Source organism: Oncorhynchus clarkii, chromosome 4 (genome assembly GCF_045791955.1).
Source record: "Oncorhynchus clarkii lewisi isolate Uvic-CL-2024 chromosome 4, UVic_Ocla_1.0, whole genome shotgun sequence".
In the NCBI taxonomy this organism is placed as follows: domain Eukaryota; kingdom Metazoa; phylum Chordata; class Actinopteri; order Salmoniformes; family Salmonidae; genus Oncorhynchus; species Oncorhynchus clarkii.
The window spans coordinates 74,935,244-74,950,104 of record NC_092150.1 but is presented as its reverse complement, the minus strand read 5'-3'; positions in this window follow the sequence as shown (position 1 = coordinate 74,950,104).

Below are 14,861 nucleotides of genomic sequence, written 5' to 3'. Positions count from 1 at the left end.
TTTGCACTGTTGGGAAGAGCTCATAAGCAAGCATTTCATGGTACAGTTTACACCCGTTGTATTCGGCACATTTGACAAATCCAATTTGATTTGGATCTGCACCTTTTCATAGCGGCACAATACTGAGAGAACCCCAATAATCCACATCCTAGTGAAGGATAAAGTAGGTGAGGTTAAGTTACGTTAAAAAAGGAGAGAAATAAAAAGGAGAGAAAGAAAGTGGGTGAGGGTAAAATACAGAGTGAGTGACAAAGGGGGGACAGAAAGAGTGACAGAGGGGGGACAGAGAGAGTGACAGAGGGGGGACAGAGAGAGTGACAGAGGGGGGACAGAGAGAGTGACAAAGGGGGGACAGAGAGAGTGACAAAGGGGGGACAGAGAGAGTGACAGAGGGGGGACAGAGAGAGTGGCAGAGGGGGGACAGAGAGAGTGACAAAGGGGGGACAGAGAGAGTGACAAAGGGGGGACAGAGAGAGTGGCAAAGGGGGGACAGAGAGAGTGACAAAGGGGGGACAGAGAGAGTGACAAAGGGGGGACAGAGAGAGTGACAAAGGGGGGACAGAGAGAGTGACAAAGGGGGGACAGAGAGAGTGACAAAGGGGGGACAGAACGAGTGACAGAGGGGGGACAGAGAGAGTGACAGAGTGGGGACAGAGAGAGTGACAGAGGGGGGACAGAGAGAGTGACCGAGGGGGGACAGAGAGAGTGACAGAGGGGGGACAGAGACAGTGGCAGAGGGAGGACAGAGAGAGTGACAGAGGGGGGACAGAGAGAGTGGCAGAGGGGGGACAGAGAGAGTGGCAGAGGGGGGACAGAGAGAGGCAAACATGCTTTGAGGGGTTATTTTTAAGGTTCTTCACCACAGTTTCCTGGCTGCAGTACAACTAAAGCATCTGGATCTGTATACGATAGGGCAACGGCCATGGAAAATCCCAACGGCTGAGAGTCTTCTCTCCCTATTTTCCTCTCTCTCCCTCTCGCTCTTTCTCTCTGACCTCCGACCCCCACACATTGTCCCATCCTTGTCTACAATTTCCCCCCTCTCACTTTATTACAACCTCTTCCTTTAAAAAAAACCTGACCTTCAACCTTTGATCTATGTCCCCAGCCGACACAGTCCTGGCCTCGCCCACCCATTCTTCCTCACCAAACACCCCTGTCTCCTCTACAACACAGCAACGCCCAACAGTACATACAATACAATATTCTGTATTTTCTAACATTGCACCTATCAAAAGCTGGTTCCAATTACCAAGCTACAGTCCAGGCTCCACTCCTCTCATTTTCAGTTAGCTTTTCTCCGTTGCGACGGGATTTCATCCCCCCCTTTTATTCTATGCGATCTGGTCCTCATCTCTAATGGGACCCCTGAGCGCCAGACCACAGGTGAGTGAGGAGAGGGGAGACTAGCCAAGGGTCTTCCAACTCCCAAAGCCTTCCCCAGGGGAAAAAGACTCCCACCGAGGCTTCTGTTAGAAAACCGATCCTGCTTTTTCTACAGACAGGAGGTAAAAAAGTTACAGTCTGGGCATACAGAGTGTTGACCTCATCATTCTCTCTTTCTCCCTCAGTTTTCCATCCATCCATCCGTGGCCTGGTCCTGGACCACTAGTCCGTTCTGGTTCAGACAGTGTGTGAGATATTACATGCAGATGAATCTGTCTCAGGAGCTCAAAGAATTATAGTGTAAAAAGTCAAAATACAGTCCTGCATGCAGAGTTCAAATAACCGAGGGCTCGGGAGGGCTGGGCAGCCCTAGAACAATTGGAAGTACCAATTTGCCATCCAATCTCCTGTCCCTTCTGTGTGGACATTATGCAGTAGTTGGTGTCAACAATTGAGGGCACAAACGGGTAGCACAAGTGTCACTGATTATGTTCCCGTAGGCTATATGTTATTATTGGTCTTTGCAGTTCTTTTGGTTTGCTGTCTCTTTTCTGACTCCTTAATTGTTTCTTTGTAGTTCCTTCCCCCTTGTTGGTCACCATGGCAACCAGCACACCTAGGAGCTGCCATACCTGAGCCTGATGAGCTAAACGAGCCTGTGCACCATATAAAAGGAGCTCCCGCCGTGACTTCTGCCACGGCTGGGTGCACGGCTGGGTGTGTGGATGCCTCCGTGCCACGGAGCCACAACTGAGCCATGCTGCCACCTGGCAGGGGCTGGAGGATAGAGTCGAGCGAGGAGTTATATGATGCATAATGCCTGCTGTTGATCAGATAAGCAGAGGTCAATTTCCTGGAGTGTTTGACTGTTTCCGAGAGAATGCTTCCCCTCTTGACCCCTGCTCTGTTCTTCCCCTCTTGACCCCTGCTCTGTTCTTCCCCTCTTGACCCCTGTGCTGTTCTTCCCCTCTTGACCCCTGTGCTGTTCTTCCCCTCTTGACCCCTGCTCTGTTCTTCCCCTCTTGACCCCTGCGCTGTTCTTCCCCTCTTGACCCCTGCTCTGTTCTTCCCCTCTTGACCACTGCGCTGTTCTTCCCCACTTGACCCCTGCTCTGTTCTTCCCCTCTTGACCCCTGCGCTGTTCTTCCCCTCTTGACCCCTGCGCTGTTCTTCCCCTTTTGACCCCTGCGCTGTTCTTCCCCTCTTGACCCCTGCTCTGTTCATCCCCTCTTGACCCCTGCTCTGTTCTTCCCCTCTTGACCCCTGCTCTGTTCTTCCCCTCTTGACCCCTGATCTGTTCTTCCCCTCTTGACCCCTGCTCTGTTCTTCCCCTCTTGACCCCTGCTCTGTTCTTCCCCTCTTGACCCCTGCTCTGTTCTTCCCCTCTTGACCCCTGCTCTGTTCTTCCCCTCTTGACCCCTGCTCTGTTCTTCCCCTCTTGACCCCTGCTCTGTTCTTCCCCTCTTGACCCCTGCTCTGAGATCTTCCCACATTTGCACATTCTTATTGTGTCAGAGGAGGTGTCAGAAACAGACGTGGGCGCTCACACAGCCCACTGCTATAGTACATGAAGACTCTACTGACCTTGAATGGAAATGTATAGTACACTATATAATGGAAGCCAGATTTGACAGTTATATTTGAGTTTGCATACCTAACACACTGGCTCTTTTTCAGAATGACCTGCGTGCCAGTAAATTCAACTCTTTCTTTGATCCTTGGAGCAGGTGGTTTGAAAACTTATGTTCCATCCATCTTCCCAATCATTTGTTTTCACTCAGTTCAGTAAAACCATATGTTTATTTTATGGCTGTCAAACCGGCACCTCAGTGGACAACTATTGGGCAGAGGAAAGGGCAAACAATAACATTTATTGGTGTTTCATGTCGTGAGAGGCAGGGATGGTTCACTTGCAGACAGGTTCTATGTTTTATCTACATATGAGAAGAGATTACTTGACGAGCTCTGAATAGAATCTTACTTTTGGGAGGGTATCGTCAAGAGTCCATTTTCAATTATATTCTGTGCCATACTATTGTGCCCAGACTTTAGGTGCTGCATGAATGGATCATCCTGCCACAGAGAAATGCTCATACTCGAACAGGAAATACAGTCTTCTCCACATGCCAGTATAATATGGCATCTTGGGAACATTTATAATATCCTGTCTCCGGGCGTCTTCCAAATTCTCCCCGTGTTTTCCTCTCCAAACTGTTTTCTTCCCCTACATCCTGAGATCCATGCCAGGGAGGATCTGCTGACTCTTACCAAAAGACCCGAGAAGGCAGCCAAACCCTGCCTGAAAAACTTATTTCATCCTCTTGATTAAATCCAAGGGAATTATTTCTTAAAATCCAACAGGCTTGATTGCCAAAATGAATAATGCAGAGAGAGAGAGAGAGAGGGGGAGGGAGGGATGCCCCAGAGAGGAAGGACAGGAAAGAGAGGAGAGCAGGAGAGAACTATTTTTCTCTCTCTCCTTCCTTGCAACAGATTTCTTCTCCACCTTGAGTGTTTAGGGCAGCTGGCTCTCACAGTCTGATGTCAGAATCAAACGTTCATCCATGTTACTCAAAGTCAAATTTCGAAGTTGTTGCAAACATCAAATTTCAAAGTGTTTAAGGTTCAATTCAGTCATTGAATTGAATTGTTCGGGTTAAGTTTAGGCATTAACTCTGAATGGTTAAGGTAAGGGTTAAGGTTTGGGATAGTTTTAAAACAAAAATATCCAACAACTTTCTATCGGTGGATTTGAACTTGGAATCAGAGGCAGATGCTTACGGGGGAGGCAGATGCTTACGGGGGAGGCAGATGCTTACGGGGGAGGCAGATGCTTACGGTTATCGGCCACGATTTGTATTTCATATTTCTTCCTTTCTTTTTTAAGGCTGACAAGGGAGAGAGGAGCCATTTGGACACATCCTTCAGAATATTTCAATGGAGTCATTGATTTCAGTGTGGATTTGTCAAGCTTGGACAGAAACCATGTAAACCCAAACAACCTCTGGGCTGCAACAATTCATCATATTCACAGCTGAAATGATGTCCACCATCGCCCCAATTTTATTTCAATGGAGTATTTGTAACTGCCTGTTACATAACTGAGAATAAATGGTTTACAGGCTCTCTCTCTCTATCACACACACTAACTGAAGCTAGTTTTCCAGGTATGAATATTGTCCATGGGGAATCCAACCAATAACAGACAACTAAAGTTGATGAAGTCCACCCATCCCTCCATGGTTCTTCTCCTGTGCTTAGAGTTCTTGAAGGCCATGATAAATAAAGCAACCCTCTTGGGCTAAGCAGCAAGAAGAGGCAGCTAGCCAGTCACCTAAGCCCAGCAGCCTCATCCATACAATAACCTCTGTTCTCCCAGGTCCTTGGCTCCCCATACAGAGACAGGGAGCTCCATCTCTGGGCACTCAGAACCAGGCGCGAGGCCCAAACGGGTGCCCTGTCATCAGCTCCAAATGACCACCGCCCCTCTTTCATGCCAGGAACAGTGGAGCAACGGAGCTGGAAAGTCTTACCCTCCTCTTGTTGACGCTCCAGTTGAAACAGTTTTCCACTCAAACAGAGCTGATGGCAGCTTGTAGAGGAGATAGTGAATGGTACTCCATCTTTGGGACAAGTAAGGGCAGCTTTGTGTCCCTTTAGCTTAGCTCAGCTCAGCAATGTGCTGTCAAAGACACAAGGCCATGGAAATTATTGAGGAGTTTTTGGTAAACCACACTGAATAAAAATATAAATGCATTACGTAAAGTGTTGGTCCCATGTTTCATAAACTAAAATTAAAGATGTCAGAAATGTCCCATATGCAGAAAAAGCTAATTTCTCTCAAATTTTGTGCACAACTTTGTTTACATCCCTGTTAGTGAGAATTTCTCCTTTGCCAAGATAATCTGTCCATATGACAGATGTGGCATATCAAGAAGCTGATTAAACAGCATGATCATTACACAGGTGCAACTTGTGCTGAAGACAATAAATGGCCACTCTAAAATGTCCAGTTTTGTCACATAGATGTCTCAAGTTTTGGGGGAGTGTGCAATTGGCATGCTGACTGCAGGAATGTCCACCAGAGCTGTTGCCAGAGAATTTAATGTTAATTTCTCTACAATAAGCCGGCTCCAACGTTGTTTAAGAGAATTTGGCAGTTCGTCCAACCGGCCTCACAACCTCAGACCAAGTGTAAACACGCCAGCTCAGGACCTCCACATCCGGCTTCTTCACCTGCTGGATCATCTGAGACCAGACACATGGACAGCTGATGAAACTGTGGGTTTGCACATCTGCACAAACTGTCAGAAACCATCTCAGGGAAGCGCATCTGCATGCTCGTCATCCTCACCAGGGACATGACCTGACTGCAGTTTGACATTGTAACCGACTAGTGGACAAATGCTGACCTTCAATTGCCACTGGCACGCTGGAGAAGTGTGTTGGTCACGGATGAATCCTAGTTTCAACTGTACCGGGCAGATGGCAGACAGCATCTGTATGGTGAGCAGTTTGCTGATGTCAACGTTGTGAACAGAGTGCTCCATGGTAGCGGTGGGGTTATGTTATTGGCAGGTATAAGCTACAGACAACAAACACAATTTTATCGATGGCAATTGAATACACAGAGATAACGTGACGAGATCCTGAGGCCCATTGTCGTGCTATTCATCCGCTGCCATCACCTCATGTTTCAGCATGATAATGCACAGCCCCATGTCGCAAGGATCTATACACAATTATTGGAAGCTGAAGATGTCCCAGTTCTTCCATGGCCTGCATACTCAGCAGACACGTCACCAGTTGAGCATGTTTGGGATGCTCTGGATCGACCTGTACGACAGCATATTCCAGTTCCTGCCAATATCCAGCAAATTCGCACAGCCGAAGAGGAGGGGACAACATTCCACAGGCCACAATCAACAGTATGATCAACTTGCGCTGCAGCAGGTAAATGGTGGTCACACCAGACACTGACTGGTTTTCTGATCCGATATCTGTGACCAACAGATGCATATCTGTATTCCCAGTCATGTTAAATCCATAGATTAGGGCCTAATGCATTTATTTCAATTGACGGATTTCCTTATATGAACTGTAACTCAGTAAAATCTTTGAAATTGTTGCGTCTATATTTTTGTTCAGTGTATATACTGCATGAGATGGAGCATTAGCATGAACAACTGCTCTTTCACCTAGTCATACCACAGTCTGTATGTTTTATTTATTTAACCTTTATTTAACTAGGCAAGTCAGTAAAGAACAAATTCTTATTTACAATGATGGCCTGGGAACAGTGGGTTCACTGCCATGTTCACGGGCAGAACAACTGATCTTTTACCTTGTTAGCTCGGGGATTCAATCTAGCAACCTATCGGTTACTGGCCCAACGCTCTAACCACTAGGCTACCTATACACACATAGAAAGACAATTATAATTTGTAAAATGTGTGCGTGCGTGTACGTGTGTGTGTGTGTACGTGTGTGTGTGTACGTGTGTACGTGTGTGTGTATGTGTGTGTGTGTACGTGTGTGTGTGTGCCTGCATGTCCGATATAGAGACAACCCTCTCGTAGTATGACGCACATGGGGGAGTACAATGTATATATTTGTTAATGAAGTTACTCTCTTGTATCTCCACTCTAAGTATTTAGAATTTTTTTCTAAGAGAGAAAGACAATATAAGGAAACAGAGCAATCCATTTTGTTGGCGTAAGGTGCAACTGTCAGAAAGCATTGACAAATAGTGCCACCTGTTGGTGAATGCAGATGATGATTCTCAGAGGAGAAGAGGTCATCTTTCACAGTTAGTTAGTCAAGAATGACAAGGTCAGACAAACTGTCCTTTCAAAACAATCCGTCCCTATGTGACACACAATACATGGCGAAAAGAATGTGGACACCTGCTCGTCGAACATCTCATTCCAAAACCATGGGCATTAATATGGAGTTGGTCCCCCTTTTACTGCTATAACAGCCTCAACTTTTCTGGGAAGGCTTTCCACTAGATGTTGGAAAATTGCTGTGGGAACTTGCCCCCATTCAGCCAAAAGAGAATTAGTGAGGTCGGGCACTGATGTTGGGCGATGAGGCCTGGCTTGCAGTCGTCGTTCCAATTCATCCCAAAGGTGTTCAATGGGTTGAGGTCAGGGCTCCTTGCAGGCCAGTGCTGTTCTTCCACACCAATCTCAACAAATAATTTCTGTATGGACTTCGCTTTGTGCACAGGGGCATTGTCATGCTGAAACAGGAAAGGGCCTTCCACAAACTGTTGCCACAAAGTTGGAAGCACAGAATTGTCTAAAATGTCATTGTATGCTGTAGCGTTTAAGTTTTCCCTTCACTGGAACTAAGAGGCCTAGCCCGAACCATGAAAAACAGCCCAGACCATTATTCCTCCTCCACCAAACTTTACAATTGGCACTATGCATTCGGGCAGATAGTGTTCTCCTGGCATCTGCCAAACCCAGATTGGTCCGTCGGACTGCCAGATGGTAAAGCGTGATTCATTACTCCAGAGAACGGGTTTCCAATGGCGGTGAGCTTTACAAACAGTTCTTGTGCTGACATTGCTTCCAGAGGCAGTTTGGAACTCGGTAGTGAGTTTTACAACTGAAAACAGATGATTTCTACACGCTATGAGCTTCCCTCGGTGGTCACGTTCTGTGAGCTTGTGTGACCTACCACTTTGCGGCTGAGCCGTTGTTGCTCCTAGACGTTTCCACTTCACAATAAAGCACTTACAGTTGACCGGGGAAGTTCTAGCAGGGCAGAAATTTTACAAACGGACTAATCCATTGTGGAGGTCATAGTGATGGCACAGTCCATCACTCTGAGACGTGATACTGAAATTGTATATGGTTATATTATGTAAACATTATGGTGCAACACTAATAAATCGAACATTATTTTATAACAAATGCGCTTCTCCCGCGTTGGATACGGTTGCGGTTCTGAAACAATCTTCATTGTGCCGTAGAATTGACGCCTTTCCCTATGTTGCTATGTGCATAATAGCAAAGTTAACCAGCATATTGGGATTGAGAACAATGCAGTGTAGGCAGCAGCAGCAGAGATGTGGAAACAAACCTTGCCTTGAACCTAATTGTCTAAGAAAATTGAGGAGAGGAAACCCCAACTTAATTAGATCTATAATCAATAGCCTCACTGTTAAATGTGCCTGGCTTTATAAATCATCCATATATATCTGCAGAAATAAGACAGATCCTGCTTCTGTTGCTTGTTTGAGTGTTTGTTTAATAACCTACTGATTCCGTGAGCACCAAGCCTCATGCAATGGCAAAATGTCCAATTAAGTAATTTCACAGCTTCGGCTGTTTTTAATCTGTGCTCTGCTGTAATAAAAGCTTTTGTTTTTTAAAATCTGGTATTATTTATCATTTATTTAGTGTTGTTTACACTGTTCCAAACAGGCTGAAAGATGATATTGTAATCTAACAGCACCTGTTTGTCACACATAAGATGCACGCAGCTCTTGCTCCTTACCTTCTTCTTCTTGGTTTCCTTCTTATTGTTATTATTCCAATTATTATTATGATCATCATTATAATATTAAGTAGTGTCGTTATCATTAGAAGACTTTGTATCGTAGGTTTGTATAACCACCATCGAGCTTTAGGCCTAAGAGCCCATCCTGTTTAGTCTTAACACCGTAACTTACTTAGGCCTATATTTCAATATATTGGCTACTGTATCAATCAATCACTCATGCCTTCATGCCATCACATGAAGGCATGAGGCATTCATACTTTGAAATGCAATCAAGCATTCTTGTTTTAAAATTAAATAACAAAGGAAGCTTTGAATAGTTAGCCTAAACAATAACTAAACCGCAATTCATGAATACATGCAACTGTTTTAAGTCTGCTGTAATAGAGGATTTATATATCTTATATAAAGGCTTTATACATACCAGTAAACATTTGCTCGTTTCGAGTTTCTTTTTCACGTCCTCTGCATCCATTTTGTAGACAACTGTTACTGTGTTGGGAGTTTGTTATAACCAATGTATTGATGTGATTAGGATGGGCTTTAAATCAGGCCCTATTGGTCATATGCATGCGATGCTTACATGTTTCATGTCAAGAGAGCAAGGGTTGAGAGAATAGGGAATGTTTTTCCTAAACAAATGAGTGATTTCGGTAACAGAACAAGTAAGAAACTAAACGGCTGACATGATGTTGCAGCTTCAGCACAGGGCAATAAACACTTCCTGTACTGTGGTGCCTTTTCGCTGCAGTAGGGAGGAGAGCAAGACAACATGCGCCAGTCACACAGTGTGTCTTAATTATTTAATCAAACAGTGTGCTTAATTAAAGCATCATTCAAGCTTAGTGCATATGTAGTTGATTTATTCAAACACGTAGGGTGTGTCTGTCTATATATGGAAAAATAAGTTTCAACATTTAGACCAATCGATTGGTCGAAAGAACAGGACGATTCTCGGGGACAGCACTGGGTGGCACCCTATGACGGTGCCACGTTGAAAGTCACTGAGCTCTTCAGTACGGGCCATTCTACTGCCAATGTTGTCTATGGAGATTGCATGGTTGTGTGCTCGATTTTAGAAACCTGTCAGTAGCAGGTATGGCTAAAATAGTCAAATCTATTCATTGGAAGGGGTGTCCACATATTTTGGCCCTTTGGTGTATTTTGGGTTACCTGTTGAAAGTATAGCCCTTTACTTGTGTACTTATCTGACTGCTGCTATGGTAATTGAGACCAGACATCAAATAGGATGAAATTAGGGATTCTATAGTTTATGATTAATAAAAAGTTCATTGTATCCATATGGCTTGGATAGGATTTCCTTCAGTAGAATATGAAAATGGTTTCCGAACGAGCTTTCTTGCCAGTGAATATCAATCATTATGGACTTTTCAAAAGCCAAGAGGCGTTTCCCCAGACCTGGTGTGTGTGGATGTCTGAGTTTAAATTAAAACAATAAGCAACTCCACTTCCCTGACCATCAGATATACTCTATAGCTCTCAATATTCTTTGATCAATTGTTTTCATTTGTGGCTTTTGGTCACACCTTTCAACATCAGGACAGTGGCTATCAATCTTGCGGAATATTTGTACAGTGTGACATTGTGTATGCTGATTAATTATGGTGGTATTAAAGTTCAAATAGGGGGTGCTTGAATGTGTCTTGTTTCACTGCACGTATAAGTGGGTAATGGAAATGTATTTTTAGCATATCCTAACTGTCCCTGAGACAGCCTTGGAGAGTGGGGTCACTTCCAGGGATCAGCCATTGACAGCAACCCTGGAGCAATTAGGGTTAAGTGCCTTGCTCAAGAGCAGATCGACAGATTTTTCACCTTGTCGGCTCGTGGATTCGAACTAACATTTCGGTTACTGGCCCAACACTAACCGCTAGGCTACCTGCAACCTAGACACTACATGTAAGTGAGTTACACTGACCTTTAAACAAAAACAACAAGCAGATACAACTCAAATTAAATATTTTATCATATTACATCAAACACATTTGCCTAATATTGGTGCAGCACAGTCAGACAAAAAGCTTTGCAGACTAAAAATGCTCTCTGGACATCTGACACCTACATGGTACCGTATATGACAGCCATCTTCATTTGGGTTATGAATATATTTTGTAAGCCACTAAGGGAGTTAAGGTCTGAGGGGATAAGGTTTGGGGCAGAGAGGAAGTGCCTGTGTGTGTGTTCTGAGGGGGAATAGTCACATTTTTGGCAGACTGGATGCGCTCGCTCACGTTCTCCAAGTTGATGGCGTTCCAGATGGCTTTGACGTAGTCGGGTCGGACGTTCTTGTACTGGCGATAGTAGACATGTTCCCATACATCAATACCCAGCAGAGGGACCAAACCTGGGGAGAAACACATTACTTTAAGTAAAATAATGATGCAGCTTCAAAGTATTTGAACAGGCCAGACATCCATATGGTTATTACACTGAACAACAAAAAATGTACACAACAATTTCTACAATTTTACTGAGTTACAATTCATAAGGAAATCAGTCAATTGAAATTATTTCATTAGGCCCTAATCTATGGATAACACATAACTGGGAATACAGATAAGGTATCTGTGACCAAAGGGGATAAAAAAAATAGGGGCGTGGATCAGAAAACCAGTCAGTATCTGGTGTGACCACCATTTGCCTCATGCAGCGTGACCCATCTACTTCACATAGAATTGATCAGGCTGTTGATTGTGGCCTGTAGAATGTGGCACCCACCATACATCATGTCCGCAATGGTCATGTTAGGTGAAATGTGTATATTTTGGGACGTGAACACTCAGTGTGTTTTGTCACGAACCGGCTCAAAGCCCGTAACAAAAGGGAGACAACGTGGAGATAAGGAGTAACAAAATATATATTTATTAAATAAGTAACTAAGTATAATATACAATGGTGTGTGTAATCAGTAATCAGTAGTGTGAGTGTTTTGCATGCATGAATGTGATAATGCAGTGTGTTGAAAGGTGCCAAAGCAAACAACCAAAAACCACCAAGAGACACAACAAAATCTGTAAAGGTGTCTGCATGGAGAGAGTATCTTCCATGAATGTGGAAGAGGTCTATTTATCCTGGGACACACCGGGCCCAGGTGTTTCCCATGTAGCTGACGACCCTCCCAACTGCGCCCACCGGCATCCTAATAAGGAAACAAGAACAAAGAGAGAATACGGCAGACAGAGTGGGAGGGTCGTCACAGTTTGACCTGACAAAGATCCATTTCAGATCGTAACGTTGTCAATAAAGTGGTGAATTGGGAGCTTTAACAGTGTGTGCGCCTTCTTGTTCTATACTAGTATTCTTATTAGCTCAGCATCTATGTTTTTAAGGATGTGCTTATGACCACAACTTTTCTGTGGAATGTTGTCCCACTCTTCAATGGCTGTGCAAAGTTGCTGGATATGGACGGGATCTGGAACACGCTGTCGTACACATTGATCCAGAGCATCCCAAACATGCTAATTGTGTGACATTTCTGGTGAGAATGCAAGCCATGAAAGAACTGGGACATTTTCAGCTTCCAAGAATTGTGTACAGATCCTTGCAACATGGGGCCTTGATTATCATGCTGAAACGTGAGGTGATGGCGGCAGATGTATGGCACGACAATGGGCCTCGGGATCTTGTCGCGGTATCTCTGTGCATTCTAATTGCCATTGATAAAATGCAATTGTGTTCATTGTCCGTAGCTTATGCCTGCCCATACCATAACCCCACCATGGGGGACTCTGTTCACAACATTGATGTCAGCAAACCGCTCACCCACACACGCTGCCTGCCATCTGCCTGATACAGTTGAAACCGGGATTCATACAACATTTGAAATACAAAATACAATTAGAAACTGGATGGTTCAATCCCTGAATGCTGATTGGCTGGCAGCCATGGTAAATCAGACCGTATACCACGAGCATGACAAAACATGTATTTTTACTGCTCTAATTACGTTGGATAATAGCAATAAGGCATCTCAGGGGTTTGTGATATATGGCCAATATACCACAGCTAAGGGCTGTGTTCAGGCATCTGCGTTGCGTGCAAGAACAGCCCTTAGTCGTGGTATAACACCCCCTGATCGTTTAAATATATCATTGTTTTTTTTAAACCTTTATTTAACTAGGCAAGAACAAATTCTTATTTACAATGACAGCCTACCAGGGAACAGTGGGTTAACTGCCTTGTTCAGGAGCAGAACAACAGATTTTTACCTTGTTAGCTCAGATTTGATCCAGCAACCTTTTGGTTACTGGCCCAACACTCTAACCAAGCTAAATGCTGCCCCGCAAAGATTATAGTTCCACCCATATCCTTTCCAGATGGGTGAGGACGAGATGGTACACAGCAGGGGTTTCAAACTCATTCCATGGAGGGCCTAGTGTCTACTAGTTTTTGCTTTCAATTAAAACCAGCAGACACTCAGCCCTTTGTGGAATGAGTTTGACCAAAGAGAGGCCCAATTCGGGGAAAATCTGTCTCCCTCCAGCAGATGGCGTTGTTTCATTGTTTTGCCCACCAAGCAAGCACTTTTTGTTTGGCTTGGCCTTTTTTTCTTTACCCAAGTTGCATTTTTCACGTTTACTTACCAAACTAGTCCATAATATAACTTTACATGTGAACTCGTGGCAATAACTGGTTGACATATATATATTTTGAAATACTGTGTAATGTACTTTTATTCAAGCTTTCAAATGATACTTAAACACATCTAACATTCCAGCAACCTGGCTGATGGCATAGGCACATAAAGCATAAAGTAGTGAATCATGCGAAGTTCCCCCGTTTTCTGAAGATGTTGAAACGCTATCTGGTTAGTTCAAAACATGAAACATGTTTGCATGGATAGTAATTGAAATTGATGTGATTCTGAGGTGACAGTGAGCTAGCCTAGCATCTCTGCTAGTATGTTAACATACTCTTTGATGTGAACTCGTCCAGCCCTTCTTCAGCACTGTATGGTTGTGAGCAGAGAGCTTTGATGCGCTGCTGCGACGCTATATCCATACCAAAGATTTGTATAACTAAACCAAGATAGACCACTGGCTGTCGTTTCCAATGGGAACTAACAGAGTGAACCTCACCTATGTGAAGAGCGCGTGTGCAATAACTCAATTCGCCTTTGCACTTCTTCTAAAGAACGCGATTTAAAGGGTAAATCTACAAAGCTTAGTCCACTCTGTTCATAACATATTGTTCTTGCTATTGAGATCAAATGTTTTATCGGTTAGAAAATGTGAAGAACGTCGGCCAAAATCCATATCGTTCCATCTTCTCCCACTGTCGGCCAGTGGGCTTCCTCTCACTACCATATTCGGTGAAATATCTGTCTCATTGTCCTGTGGCGAATTAGAATAGCAAGAACTTTAATGCGCCAATAATTCTACATCGCAAGCATTGCCAAGGCAGCTTCACAAGGGAGATCCATAATTTTTCTGCCACCCCAGTTTAAACCGGGCAGATTCTTCTTCTTTAGGATTTTTGATGGCAGATCGCATCCAACTTAAGTGCATGCACCGCCACCTACTGTACTGGTGTGTGAGGCCATTCACGGCCTACCTACATAAAATTATTGATATGGTAATACAGAATTGGGAAAAATAAAAATTGCTCTGCCAACAATTAGCCCTCTCTCTATGCACATATTATTCCCATCACTCTCTCTTGGTCTCTGCCTACTCAGGAATCCTCTCAGTATTCCTTACCCTGTACCCATCTTCCTCTACCCCTCTCTTCACTGCTTCAGCATACAACCCTTTCTGTACTACTCTAACCCTGGCAACCTCAACTTGCCTTTCTCTCACCAGACACTTCCGATCTCCAGCCCTATGGGCACCCCCACAACTAAACACACACAATTTTCTCCACCAATACTACATATTCCTTCGTCTCATGCCCTTCTGCACACTTCTCACATCTAGGAATCTCCCTCCTACACACTGCTACAA